This window comes from Salvelinus sp. IW2-2015, linkage group LG36 (assembly GCF_002910315.2).
Source record: "Salvelinus sp. IW2-2015 linkage group LG36, ASM291031v2, whole genome shotgun sequence".
Lineage (NCBI taxonomy): Eukaryota > Metazoa > Chordata > Actinopteri > Salmoniformes > Salmonidae > Salvelinus > Salvelinus sp. IW2-2015.
Genome location: NC_036875.1, coordinates 20,359,938 through 20,373,649, shown reverse-complemented (window position 1 = coordinate 20,373,649; position 13,712 = coordinate 20,359,938).

Genomic DNA, 13,712 nt, shown 5'->3' with positions numbered 1-13,712 from the left:
TTTTCTTGTGAGACAAACAAGAAATTAGACAAAAAAACTGAAAACTTGAGTGTGCATAACTAAGTCAATACTTTGTAGGGCCACCTTTTGCAGCAATTACAGCTGCAAGTCTCTTGGGGTATGTCTCTATAAGCTTGGCACATCTAGTGTTGCTTTAGCAGTATGCTTAGGGTCCTTGTCCTGCTGGAAGGTGAACCTCCGTCCCAGTCTCACATTTCTGGAAGACTGAAACAGGTTTCCCTCAAGAATTGCCCTGTATTTAGCACCATTCATCATTCCTTCAATTCTGACCAGTTTCCCAGTCCCTGATGATGAAAAAACATCCCCACAGCATGATGTTGCCACCACCATGCTTCACTGAGGATGATGTTCTCGGGGTGATGAGAGTTGTTGGGTTTGTGCCAGACATAGAGTTTTCCTTGATGGCCAAAAAGCTCAATTTTAGTCTCATCTGATCAGACTACCCCTTCTTCCATATGTTTGGGGAGTCTCCCACATGTCTTTTGGCGAACACCAAATGTGTTTGCTTATKGCTTTTTTCTGGCCACTCTTCCGTAAAGCCCAGCTCTGTGGAGTGYACGGCTTAAAGCTGTCCTATGGAGAGATACTCCAATCTCTGCTGTGGAGCTTTGCAGCTCCTTCAGGGTTATCTTTGGTCTCTTTGTTGTTTCTCTGATTAATGCCCAYCTTGCCTGGTCTGTGAGGTTTTGGGGGGCTGCCCTYTCTTGGCAGGTTAGTTGTGGTGCCATATTCTTTCCATTTTTTAATAATGGATTTAATGGTGCTCTAGGTCTGTGTTCAGGATATTGTAATTTCAGTGATATGATGAACAAAGTTGCCACAGATAGCATAATTAGCAGAAATATTCAATATGTGTATGTTGTGTATTTGCCACTATACAAGTTGTCTACCTGAAGCMTCATCTTGACACAGCAACAGGTGACRAGACAAAGCAACAGAGGCAGCATTCATCTGATGAAGAGGATTTCTCCTCATCACTGATGCCCAAAAGGTCATAAGATACAGTGGAGCTGGATGGGTACCTTGCCTGTGAGTCAGACAAGATACACTTGCTTCATTTCTTTGCCATACATAAAGGAGCTGTCCCTCAAAATCAACACAGGCCTATCTGCCTCTGCCACCCGTGAGCGTCTTTTTAGCTGTGTTGGACTACTCTTCACTGCAAAGCGAGCCAGGATAGACTAGATTCTCTTTGAAAATCAGCGCCTGCTGAAACTGAACAGCAAATTCAGAGAGAAGTGAAAGCATTAGAACATAACTGCTTTTGCTTAAGGAACACTACTTAAGAAATAGAAAATTTGGTTATAATTCAATATATTTTAATAGCTTGGAATATTTAATTTATTTTCARATATTAATAGTATTGACAAATTCTTCATTTTTTTATTTACAGAAGTGCTTTGCTGCAACTTAAACAATAAATGAACGTAGTTCATACTGTACATCAGGGGTCTCTAACAGCTCGATCGCGAGCTACCAGTAGCTGGCCTCCCACCTATCAGTAACACGACAAACAACTGAAAGTACATGCAATTGTCACGTGTTCCACCGCAAACAAATTGAACAAATTGCACAAGTACGACACCGCAAGTTCCCGGCTATAATCTGAACAATGCAACATTTATATCGGCACAAGGCGAGACCCAAATGCAGACACAGGAGGCAGATGGTTGAGCTCCGATATTTATTATAACCAAAGTGGAAGGCAAAAGGCAGGTCGGGGACAGGCGAGAGTTCATAAACTAGGTCCGAGTCCAAAGAAAACAATGGGAAAGGCAGGCTTGAGGTCAGAACAGGCATAGTGGTGAGGCAGGCAGATGTGGCGTCAGGACAGGCAAGGGTCAAAACCAGGAGGGCTAGGGAAAGCCAGTTGATGTGATAACAGTCTTGAGTTGACATAAATACTTTCCCCCATAACCTTTTCAATTAAATGTTTACTACAGAAGTACATTATATCATGAGTAAGTCCAGTATATTATTTGAGTCTATTATTTGTTATTTGCAAACTTTGCCATAAAATGAGCAGCAGCAGTACACCAATCACTAGACTGGCACATTAGACGGCACATGCGTCACTTGTTAGATGCACAATTAAATGGCCAGATGCTCAATTAAAGGGAAATTACACTCAATCTAAATTGTTGGTTTTGTTCAAGAACGAGAAAAAAAGTCTGCCTTATGATTTGATTAACATTAACATGGACTCAGAACATCCAATCCCGTTGCTTCTACATGAACAATTGTTATTTTGAGAGTAAAAAAAAATATCTGAAACCAGGAAAAATTTAAACTAAGAAAGCATAATTTGGGAAAATATAAAACATAATTCAGGGGGAAAAAATCCCAGATATTATAGGGCCCCCTTTAGAATAGTTTATTAACCATTATTTTACCAAGTACAGTATATTGATAGAACACATAGTGCATTACTTTCTCTTGAACACTAAGGACCCGGGGAAGAGTTGCAGAGGAGAGGAGAATGTGCCCATTTGAAAGCTAGACAAAAATGTGTAGCTCGCTACATGTTAMATTTTTTACAAGTAGCTCTCATGGTAGGAAAGGTAGGAGACCCCTTCTGTACATTCATTTCCTCTGTTCTTTCTTCAAATAAAATCCCAATGTATTTGTCACACGCTTCATAAACAACAGGTGTAGACTAACAGTGAAAAACGTACTTACGGGCCCTTCCCAACAATGCAGAGAGAATTTAAAAAATATATATATAATAACACAAATAATACTTACACGCATGGTACCAGTACCAAGTCGATGTGCAGGGGTACAAGGTAATTGTGTAACAACGTCCAGGTAACCTTAGCAAAATATTTGGGGGGGAGAAGTAACTATATTACTTTTACTCTTGAGTACTTTTTAAATGAACCTACTTTTTAGTTTTACATGAGTAATTTTTTACACCAGCAGTTTTATTTGTACTTGAGTAAAACTTAAAGTAACAGTACTAGGATATTTCAGTATGCTTTCCACCCCTGTGTGCATGTACATTGTTGCATGCTTCTTTTTATGGTAACATTTTGGTCTCTTGTGTGTTCAAAATAGTAATTCCCTTCTCCTCCTCAGTCCATGACTCGAGTACACACACATTTCACATATTTTCTCTCGTCCAACACGATCACATCTGATTTAAAGAGATTTTTCACGATTTTGCCAATCAGGCCCCTTTTTCTACTTACGCAGATGAAATCATGTATACCATTTTTATGTCTCTGTGTGCAGTATGAAGGAAGTTGAAGGTAGTTTCTGGAGCTATTATCACGATCGTTATAAGGAGTGGATCAAGATGCAGCGTGGTATGTTTCCATCCTTTTTATTTGGAAGAGAAACTCMAAGGAAAACACAATAAAGCGAAAAAACGAAACGGGAAGCTCAAAGTAGTGCTYGCAGGCAACTATACCTAGACAAGAGCCCACAAAGCACAATGGGGAAATGGCTGCCTAAATAAGATCCCCAATCAGAGACAATGATAAACAGCTRCCTCTGATTGGGAACCATACCAGGCCAACATAGATAATTAATCACCAAGATAACCCACCCTAGTCACTGTCACGCCCCAACMAACATAGAGAATAAACAGCTCTCTATGGTCAGGGCGTGACAGTACCCCCTCCCAAAGGTGTGGACTCCGACCGCAAAACCTGACTCAATAGGGGAGGGTCCGGGTGGACATCTACCGTCGGATGCGGCTCCGGTGCCGGGGATCGTCGCCGGGGACTCCAGACCGTAGATCGTCGCCGGGGGCTCCGGACCGTGGATCGTCGCCGGGGGCTCCGGACCGTGGATCGTCGCCGGGGGCTCCGGACCGTGGATCGTTGCCGGAGGAACCGGACCATAGATCGTTGCCGGAGGCTCCGGACCGCAGATTGTCACTGGAGGCTCTGGACCGCAGACCGTCGCTGGAGGCTCTGGACCGCAAACCGTCGCTGGTGGTTCCGGACCGTTGACCGTCTCAGGAGGTTCCGGACAGTGGACTATCGTTTGAGGTTCCGGACTGTGGACCRYCGTAGGAGGTTCCGGACTGTGGACCGTCGTTGGAGGTTCCGGACTTTGAAACGTCGCCGGAAGCTCTGGACTGGGAACTGTCGCCGGAAGCTCTGGACTGGGAACTGTCGCCGGAAGCGCTGGACTGGGAACTGTCGCCGGAAGCTCTGGACTGGGGAGGCGCACTGGAGGCCTGATGCGTGGGGCTGGTACAGGTGGCACCGGGCTGGTGACACGCACCTCAGGGCGAGTGCGGGGCAGAGGCACAGGACGTACTGGCCTGTGGAGACGCACTGGAGGTCTTGCTAAGTAACGTTAGCGCAATCACTGGGTAGCTAGAAAAAAGGGTTTTAAATGCCAAGATTTCGATCTATCACTTTAACTGTGCTTGTCACGGATTGAATATACAAATAAACTAAACTAAACAAGCATATCTGGTTGAATCAGGTGAGCTTGTGCTGAGTTGGAACCAAAATGATGCAGTTCAGGGAAATGATTGAGAAACCTTGTTAGACTTGAGTTTTGGAAGTCAAATCCACCCTCCTAAAGCTGTCAAAAAGAGTGAGATAGGCCTGTCACAGCCATTTGATTRAAGGGATAAATTACATAGGCAATGTCGAGAAAACCCTCTTTGAAACTGCACAATCTCTCCAGCGCTCTCTCTCCATTTCTCATATTCTCCTCCATTTATTCTTCACTGTATTTCTTATGCATTCTGAAATAGAAAGATCAATTACTTTCTCAAAATAATTCATACACAGTATATCAAGGATAGTTTAAATTACAGTGTTAAAAATATTAGGGTTATATTGACTCTACTGGGAGTTAGCTTAACCCTCAAGAGAGTAATACGCTCCCTGGAGTTAGTGTTGATAAATGGAGATCATTGGGATAGTGTACTTTTATCTCCATTAACCCCCCAGCCCATTCACTTTGTTGACTGATCTTTCCTCTCAAAAGCAGCTCCCACACTGTCCCTAAGCAATACGCTGGTTGATACCTTTACCAACAAGGTGTGTTGCCCTACGTCTCTTCCACCAGAAGTGTAAAATGCTAACACCACAACCATGTCTTTCCAGGATATGCACAGTACAAGTAAACCTTCTGCAAGAGGACCAAACAGTTGGTGGGTAACCTGATGAGGACCAGAGGGCGCTGTTTTCACTTTGGGGGAAAATCGTACCCAATTTAAACGGCCTCGTACTCAATTCTTGCTCGTACAATATGCATATTATTATTCCTATTGGATAGAAAACACTCTCTAGTTTCTAAACCGTTTGAATTTTGTCTGTGGGTAAAACACAACTCATTTGGCAGCACACTTTCTGACCAGGAAGTGGAAAGTCTGAAATCGATGCTGTGTTCTAGGGCTGCCTATAATGGGCATGATACGTATGACTATACGTGCACGTCATACACCTTCCCCTAGATGTCAAGAGGAAGTGAGAGAAGAAATTAGTTGATTATCTCGGTCTGAGGTGGAATAAACCTCTTGGAACGACGTGTACGCCATTTTCTGTTTTCTGCAAGGCGCGTGGAGGGACCTGTTTATTGCCTACTGGAAAGCTGTCGTTATGGGCGAATACTATCTACGGCTTTGATTTTATTTGATACATGTCACAATATCATCGTAAAGTATGTTTTTTCAATATAGTTTTATTAGAATATTGAAATTTATTCGGGACGTTAGGCGTGTTGCGTTGTTTGTGTTTGTTCACGAAGGAGAGCTTGCACCACTTGGCCAGTGTGCGCTTGCTAATTCAAGAGGGAAAAACAAACGTTCTGAATCCAAACAAAGACGGTTCTGGATCAAGGACCCCTTGTACAACATTCTGATGGAAGATCAGCAAAAGTAGGAACCATTTTGTGATGCTATTTTCATATATCTGTCGAACTGTGTACTAGTAGCTTTGCGCTCAGGTTTTGGTTATTCCCCTTACCCATAACTAAGTCTTATGTCCGTAATGAAGATATTTTTAGAATTCTAACACTGGCGTTGCATTAAGAACTAATGGATCTATCGTTTCCTATACAACATGTATTTTTTTGTAATGTTTATGAATAGAGAGTCTAATAGAAAATATCCGCACATTCTGGGAAAAGTATGCTACGTTAGCACATTGCATAACCAGGATTTGTATGCTCTAAATATGCACATTTTCGAACAAACTATATATTGTTGTAATATGATGTTAAGGACTGTCATCTGAGAAGTTTCTGAGAAGGTTAGTGAAAAAATTTTTGTGGTTATGAAAACGTAACGCCTTTTTTGTGCCTTGAATAATGTGGGGTGTGTGGTAGCTCATTGTAGTAGCTAATATAAGCTATATTGTGTTTTCGCTGTAAAACACATAAAAATCTGAAATATTGCTGGATTCACAAGATGTCTGTGTCTTTCAATTGCTGTACCTGTATTTTTAGAAAAGTTTTATGATGAGTATATTAGGTATATCACGTTGTCTCTTATTATCTGAGCGCTTGTGTAGTTTTTGAGTAGTGTGATGCTGCAATGGTAAAACTGATTTATACTCAAAATGCTTTTTTTCAAAATAATAAATTTAATAAATGTTATCAGACTGTCATCTGATGAAGTTGTTTCTTGGTTAGTTTGGTTGGTTATAGGTTAGTTTGGTTGGTTTTGTGCATGCTACCTGTGCTGTGAAAAATGTCTGTGCTTTTTTTCTATTTGGAGGTGAGCTAACATAAATATACGTGGTGTTTCCCTGTAAAACATTTAAAAATTGGACATGTGGCTGGATTACAAAGATGTGTATCTTTCATTAGCTGTATTGGACTTGTTAATGTGTGAAAGTTAAATTTTCTAAAAAATATTTGTTGAATTTCGCGCTCTGCCTTTTCAGTGGAATGTGGGAGGAGTTCCGCCAGCGGAACGCCGGGCCTGTAGAGGTTTTAAGAAGCTCTCACCACTACAGTCACAATCTTATCCAGCTGGCCGTTAACCGCAGACAGGCCCATCGCCATAAACACAAATAGTCTCTGCTTCCCCAGCCCACCATTGCCAGTGTACCGAAGCCGGATAAAGGACTATGGCTGCTCACCATAAGATCATGTAGAACAGTGTCTCCAACCCTGTTCCTGGAGAGCTACCCTCCTGTAGATTTTTGCTCCAACCTCAGTTGTAACTAACCTGGTTAAGCTTATAAATAAGCTAATTATTTGAATCAGGTTGGAGTGAAAACCTACAGGACAGTAGCTCTCCAGGAACAGGGTTGGAGAGCCCTGATGTAGAACCACCATAAAATAAATATGGATATTTTCTATTAATCTTCTAAATTTGACTTGACCTTATGGATTCACAGAATATATTTATAAAAGCTGTACAGGGGTAGCATTAATTCTTTGGGACAGGGGGGCAGTATTGAGTAGCTTGGATAAAAAGGTGCCCAGAGTAAACTGTCTGCTACTCAGTCCTAAAAGCTAGAATATGCAATAATTGGTAATGTGGATGGTAAACACTCTGAAGTTTCTAAAACTGTTTGAATGATGTCTGTGAGTATAACAGAACTCATATGGCAGGCAAAAACCTGAGAAAAAATCCAACCAGGAAGTGGAAATCTGAGGTTTGTCGTTTTCTCACTCTTTGCCTATCCAAGATACAGTGGAAATTGGGTCATATTGCACTTCCTAAGGCTTCCACTATATGTCAACAGTCTTTAGAACCTTGTTTGATGCTTCTACTGTAAAGGAGGGGGGAATGGGAGCTGAATCAGTCAGAGGTCTGGCAGAGTGCCATGAGCTGGTCACGCTTGTCACGTGAGAGGTAGCTTGCGTTCCATTGCAATTCTACAGACAAAGGAATTCTCCGGTTGGAACATTATTGAAGATTTATGATAAAAACATCCTAAAGATTGATTCTATACTTAGTTTGACATGTTTCTACGAACTGTAATATGACTTTTCGTCTGAACTTTCGCCTGGACCTGCCCGCGCGTCATCAGTTTGAATTGTTTACTAAACGCACGAACAAAAAGGAGGTATTTGGACATAAATTATGGACTTTATCGAACAAATCAAACATTTATTGTGGAACTGGGATTCTGGGAGTGTATTCTGATGAAGATCATCAAAGGTAAGTGAATATTTATAATGCTATTTCTTTGATATCTGTATGGCTTGTTTAGGCTCTGAGCGCTGTACTCAGATTACTGCATGGTGTGCTTTTTTGAAATATGACGCAGTGGTTGCATTAAGGAGAAGTTTATCTAAACTTCCATGCATAACAGTTGTAATTTCATCAACATTTATGATGAGTATTTCTGTAAATTGATGTGGCTCTCTGCAAAATCACCGGATGTTTTGGAAGCAAAACATTACTGAACGTAACGCGCCAATGTAAACTGAGATTTTTGGATATAAATATGAACTTTATCGAACAAAACATACATGTATTGTGTAACATGAAGTCCTATGAGTGTCATCTGATGAAGATCATAAAAGGTTAGTGATTCCTTTTATCTCTATTTCTGCTTTTTGTGACTCCTCKCTTTGGCTGGAAAAATGGCTGTCTTTTTCTGTGACTATGTACTGACCTAACATAATCGTTTGGTGTGCTTTCGTCGTAAAGCCTTTTTGAAATATGACACGTTGGCTGGATACACAACAAGTGTAGCTTTAATTTGGTGTATTGCATGTTTGATTTCATTAAAGTTTATTTTTAGAGTAATTTATTTGAATTTGGCGCTCTGCATTTTCACTGGATGTTGGCCATGTGGGACGCTTGCGTGACAGACATTCAAATATCCAAATAATGTTTTTTTATTTGTCAAAACTAAAATACAGGAGATTGTACATTATTTAATGCTAACTCAAGAGAACTGTGTATTCAATAACAATGTTATATGGTAAAAGTAACAAACAAACAAAAATTATATGAACAGTGTAGTACAGTTCAGTGTGTCCGAGTGTGTCTCAGGTGTAGAGACACACAAGTGCAGAGATTACTAGCTCCAGATTGTTACACCAGATAATGTGATTTATCCAACGATTTTTGCCGACATCTTATAGGAAAAATAACTTACTTAGCTAGGAACTGTATATGTGATCTGCCCTCTTGGTGCTTGTATCGGCTTTAACTGAGCTTCTAACGTTAGCTAAATCCAACTCTTTGTTTCGAATGCTSTTCACTATATTTTCCGGTTGAAACATGCATGGTTGAATGTCATCATGTAGCTAATAAACTCAGCAAAAAAATAAACATCCCTTTTTCAGGACACTGTCTTTCAAAGATAATTYGTAAAAATCCAAATAACTTCACAGATCTTCATTGTAAAAGGTTTAAACACTGTTTCCCATGCTTGTTCAATGAACCATAAACAATTAAGAACATGCACCTGTGGAACGGTCGTTAAGACACTAACACCTTACAGAAAGTAGGCAATTAAGGTCACAGTTAAGAAAACTTAGGACACAAAAGAGGCCTTTCTACTGACTCTGAAAAACACCAAAAGAAAGATGCCCAGGGTCCCTGCTCATCTGCCTGAACGTGCCTTAGGCATGCTGCNCGCACGGGAGTAGCCAGAGAAAATACAGACACCAACGTCAACTACTAATTACACATCATAAAACATTTCAGAAAAATATATGGTGGATAGCTAATGAAAGAGAAAGATCTTGTGAATAGAGCCAATATTTCCGATTTTTGAAGTGTTTTACAGCGAAAACACAATATATCGTCATATTAGCTTACTACAATAGCTAACATCACAACAGCATTGACTCAAGGCAAACGGTAGCATAGCACAGTTCGACAGATATATGAAAAAGCATCCCAAATTGGGTCCTTATCTTTGTTGATCTTCCATCAGAATGTTCTCCAAGGGGTCCTTTGTTGAGAAACGTCTTTATTTCGATCCAGAACGAACAATTTCCCTCTTGAATTAGCAAGCACACTGGCAGTGCGACGCTAACCTCTCCATCTTGAAGAAATTATTGCGTCGCATCACGTCTAAAGTCCAGAATACATTTCAATAATATAATTAAACTATATTGAAATAACATACTTTAGGATGATATTGTGACATGTATCAAATAAAATTGAAGCCAGAGATCATATTCACCTTTAACCACAGATGTGGGAGGGGCCTCATTTTCAATTTTACCCAGCATGCTTTGTTGTAGGTTGATATTTCAAATTGTTTCTTTCAAATCTCTGTTTTCGCAGGTACATTGACTGTTTTTGATCTTATGCTACACCAAAATGAGAAACATAGTTTTATAAATTAATCCAATCTGGAAGTACTTTAATTTATAGCAACCGTTAGTGAGATAGTTATTCCAGTAAATATACATTAGGGTTTCGGTGATTATTTTCCTTTTTTTCTTCTCTACTCTGACAGGCATTCTAAATGGAAGTTTGGGGCTAATGTGAAAGTGATGGATATCTTCCTGCAAGTTGGATCTAAAAGAGATTGGGAATCATATTTCAAAGCACAATAATGTGACACATTAAGAAACATTCAAATAAAGCTTTACAGCCTTAGAACTCAAAGTAATTAAAGTGAAAGTGCTCTGCTGGAGTTGATTGTTAATTCAAAACAACACAGAAAAGTCTAAAATGGCAAGAGAGTTGATTTAAAAACGACACTGAAAATAGTCATTATTATATTAAATATAATATTATATTTTAATATGAACATCACAATTATCCAAACCACAAGCTAGAACTAGCACATTTTCATTTCACTGGTAGAATTGGGAAGTTAATTGTCTGCTCATAGTGAACCACAAAGTCCGGCAGTCATAGAGAATGCTGATATAGCCCGCTAACTAGAGCGGGTGTGCTCAAAAACTTGAATAATGGCATTGTTTACTTCAAACGACAAGTAATCTCAGAATTTCTCTAGGAAAGATTTTTTGGAAAACATTGGTTTTTCACTGTCATCATGCCCGTGTGGTGTTCTATGCCTGGCTGTGCTGATTACAAACAAGTGTGATAATGAGTTATCTACCACCATTCTACGTGCCAGAGATTCAACCGATTCTGCCAATGGCTTGCGGCTATCTTAGCTAACTTTACCGTCCTGTATTGAACTCTGAAAGCCATCAGCTAAATCATATAGCTATCTTTTGGTTTTCACACTTTCAATCAATTTTGCGTATGCCGTGGTAGTCACTGCTAGACTGGTAGCTACCTTCAGCAGAGTAAACATGTTTGTTTGTTCTAAGTTTGACTGACATTAGCTAACATAAGCTAGCTAATGTTACCAAAAAATAGTATCTAAATTTGGTAGCCATCTATTTTACCCTTGTTTGGAAAACAAGGGTAAAATAGATGGCCTAGGAGCAGTGGGTTAACTGCCTTGTTCAGGGGCAGAAAGACAGATCTTTACCTTGTCAGCTCAGGGATTTGATCTAACAACCTTTCAGTTACTGGCCCAACACTCTAACGACTAGGCTACCTGCCTCCCTGTATTAATTGCCTATGGTTGGTTCTCAGCTGGCTAGCAATCTTGCTGCCAATTTAGTGATGCTAGTTAGCTAACAGCAAGCTGACGATATTGAAATGTTCATGTTAGATATGCTTAGCTAGCCAGTCTAATAGAGATCAATACAATTAGTTAAATTGCGTATTGTTGTATATTTTGTTATATGTGATTCCACCAACATGTACTTCCAACCCCTAGCTCTGCACAAGATTCAAATATTTACAAGCGGACGGCTAAGAATACTGTAGCTACATTTACAGTAAGCATGGTATAATCATTAATTAGGTAGTGTTTGTATGGTTTGCATTTGTGTAATGGGTTTACAGGTGGTTAGAGGTAGCCTGAGGACCACAAAGTACCTTCCAGACCATGTAATAATGGTCTACCCCTCTTCTCTTTTTACCTTTTCCTTTTGTAAAACTCAGGTTATCTGGAGTCATTCCACAGTGCCCTGATGAAAAATTCCCCAAAGTGGGGGCATTTTGGGTACACAAGCATGAGGGGGCGGACACACCTTGCGGTTATGGAGCACACCATGATTGTGGAACAGAAACCAGCAAGAGACACTGTCATAGTCAGTGAGCTGGGGGATGTTTAGACAGTACTTTGAGGTGAGGAAAAGGGTGTTGGTTGTGCTTAGACCATACATTTAATTGCTGTATGAGAGCAATTGAGGTGCCATTCTCCTCAATCTCCCATACACAACAATTCATACTGTGTAAGAACTGCCTTCCTAAAACGTTTCACACCTTCTTTAACCCCCCAGCCCATTCACTTTGTTGACTGATCTTTCCTCTCAAAAGCAGCTCCCACACTGTCCCTAAGCAATACGCTGGTTGATACCTTTACCAACAAAGGTGTGTTGCCCTACGTCTCTTCCACYAGAAGTGTAAAATGCTAACACCACAACCATGTCTTTCCAGGATATGCACAGTACCAGTAAACCTTCTGCAAGAGGACCAAACAGTTGGTGGKTAACCTGATGAGGACCAGAGGGCGCTGTTTTCACTTTGGGGGAAAATCGTACCCAATTTAAACGGCCTCGTACTCAATTCTTGCCCGATTTCATTCATCAATGGGCAAGACGTTAAGCGATTATCGCCAGAGTACCGACACGTTAGCGCCTTTAGACCGAATAATACCAGCAAAAGCATATTAAATCATTCACTACCTTCATAAAGCTCCCTCTCAGATGGACAGTCCCATAACTTACATCAGGTTATTACAATACCACGTTATGACTTGTTCGGCAAAATGTGCATATTTAAGAGCGGAAAATCCGTGTAAAACAATGTCGCATGAACGTAATAGCATATATTGGTTGACCAGATATGGCGGGTATTTTTTATTATTAGACTCTTTCTCTATTACTCAATAAACATTACAAAAAAATACATGTTGTTAGGAAACGATAGATCCATTAGTTCTTTAATATGTTCAATCGTTCAAGTGTTTAGAATTCTAAAAATATCTTACATTACGACATAAGACTTATGGGTTCATGCAAGGGAATAACCAAACCTGAGCGCAAAGCTACTAGTACACCAGTTCGACCAGATATATGAAATAGCATCACAAATAGGGTTCCTACTTTTGCTGATCTTTCCCATCAGAATGTTGTACAAGGGGTCCTTTGTCCAGAAACCGTCTGTTGTTTGGATTCAGAACGTCGTTTTTTCCCTCTTGAATTAGCAAAGCACACTGGCCAAGCTGAGTGCTGCAAGCTCTCCTTCGTGAACCAAACGCAAACCACGACAACACGCCTACACCGTCCGAATAAATTTCAATATTCTAATAAACTATATTGAAAAACATACTTTACGATGATATGTGGACATGTATCAAATAAAATCAAAGCCGGGATGATAGTTTATGCCCCCATAACGACAGCTTTCCCAGTAGGCAATAACAGCGTCCTCACGCGCCTTGCAGAAAACAGAAAAGTGGCGTACACGTCGTCCAAGAAGGGTTAATTCCACCTCAGACCGAGATAATCAACTAATTTCTTCTCTCACTTCCTCTTGACATCTAGGGGAAGGGTGTATGACGTGCACGTATAGTCATACGTATATCGCCATTTATAGGCAGGCCCTAGAACACAGCATCGATTTCAGACGTTCCACTTTCCTGGTCAGAAAGGTGTGCTGCCAAATGAGTTGTGTTTTACCCACAGACAAAATTCAAACGGTTTTAGAACTAGAGAGTTGTTTTCTAGTCATAGTTAATAATAATATGCATATTGGTTACGAC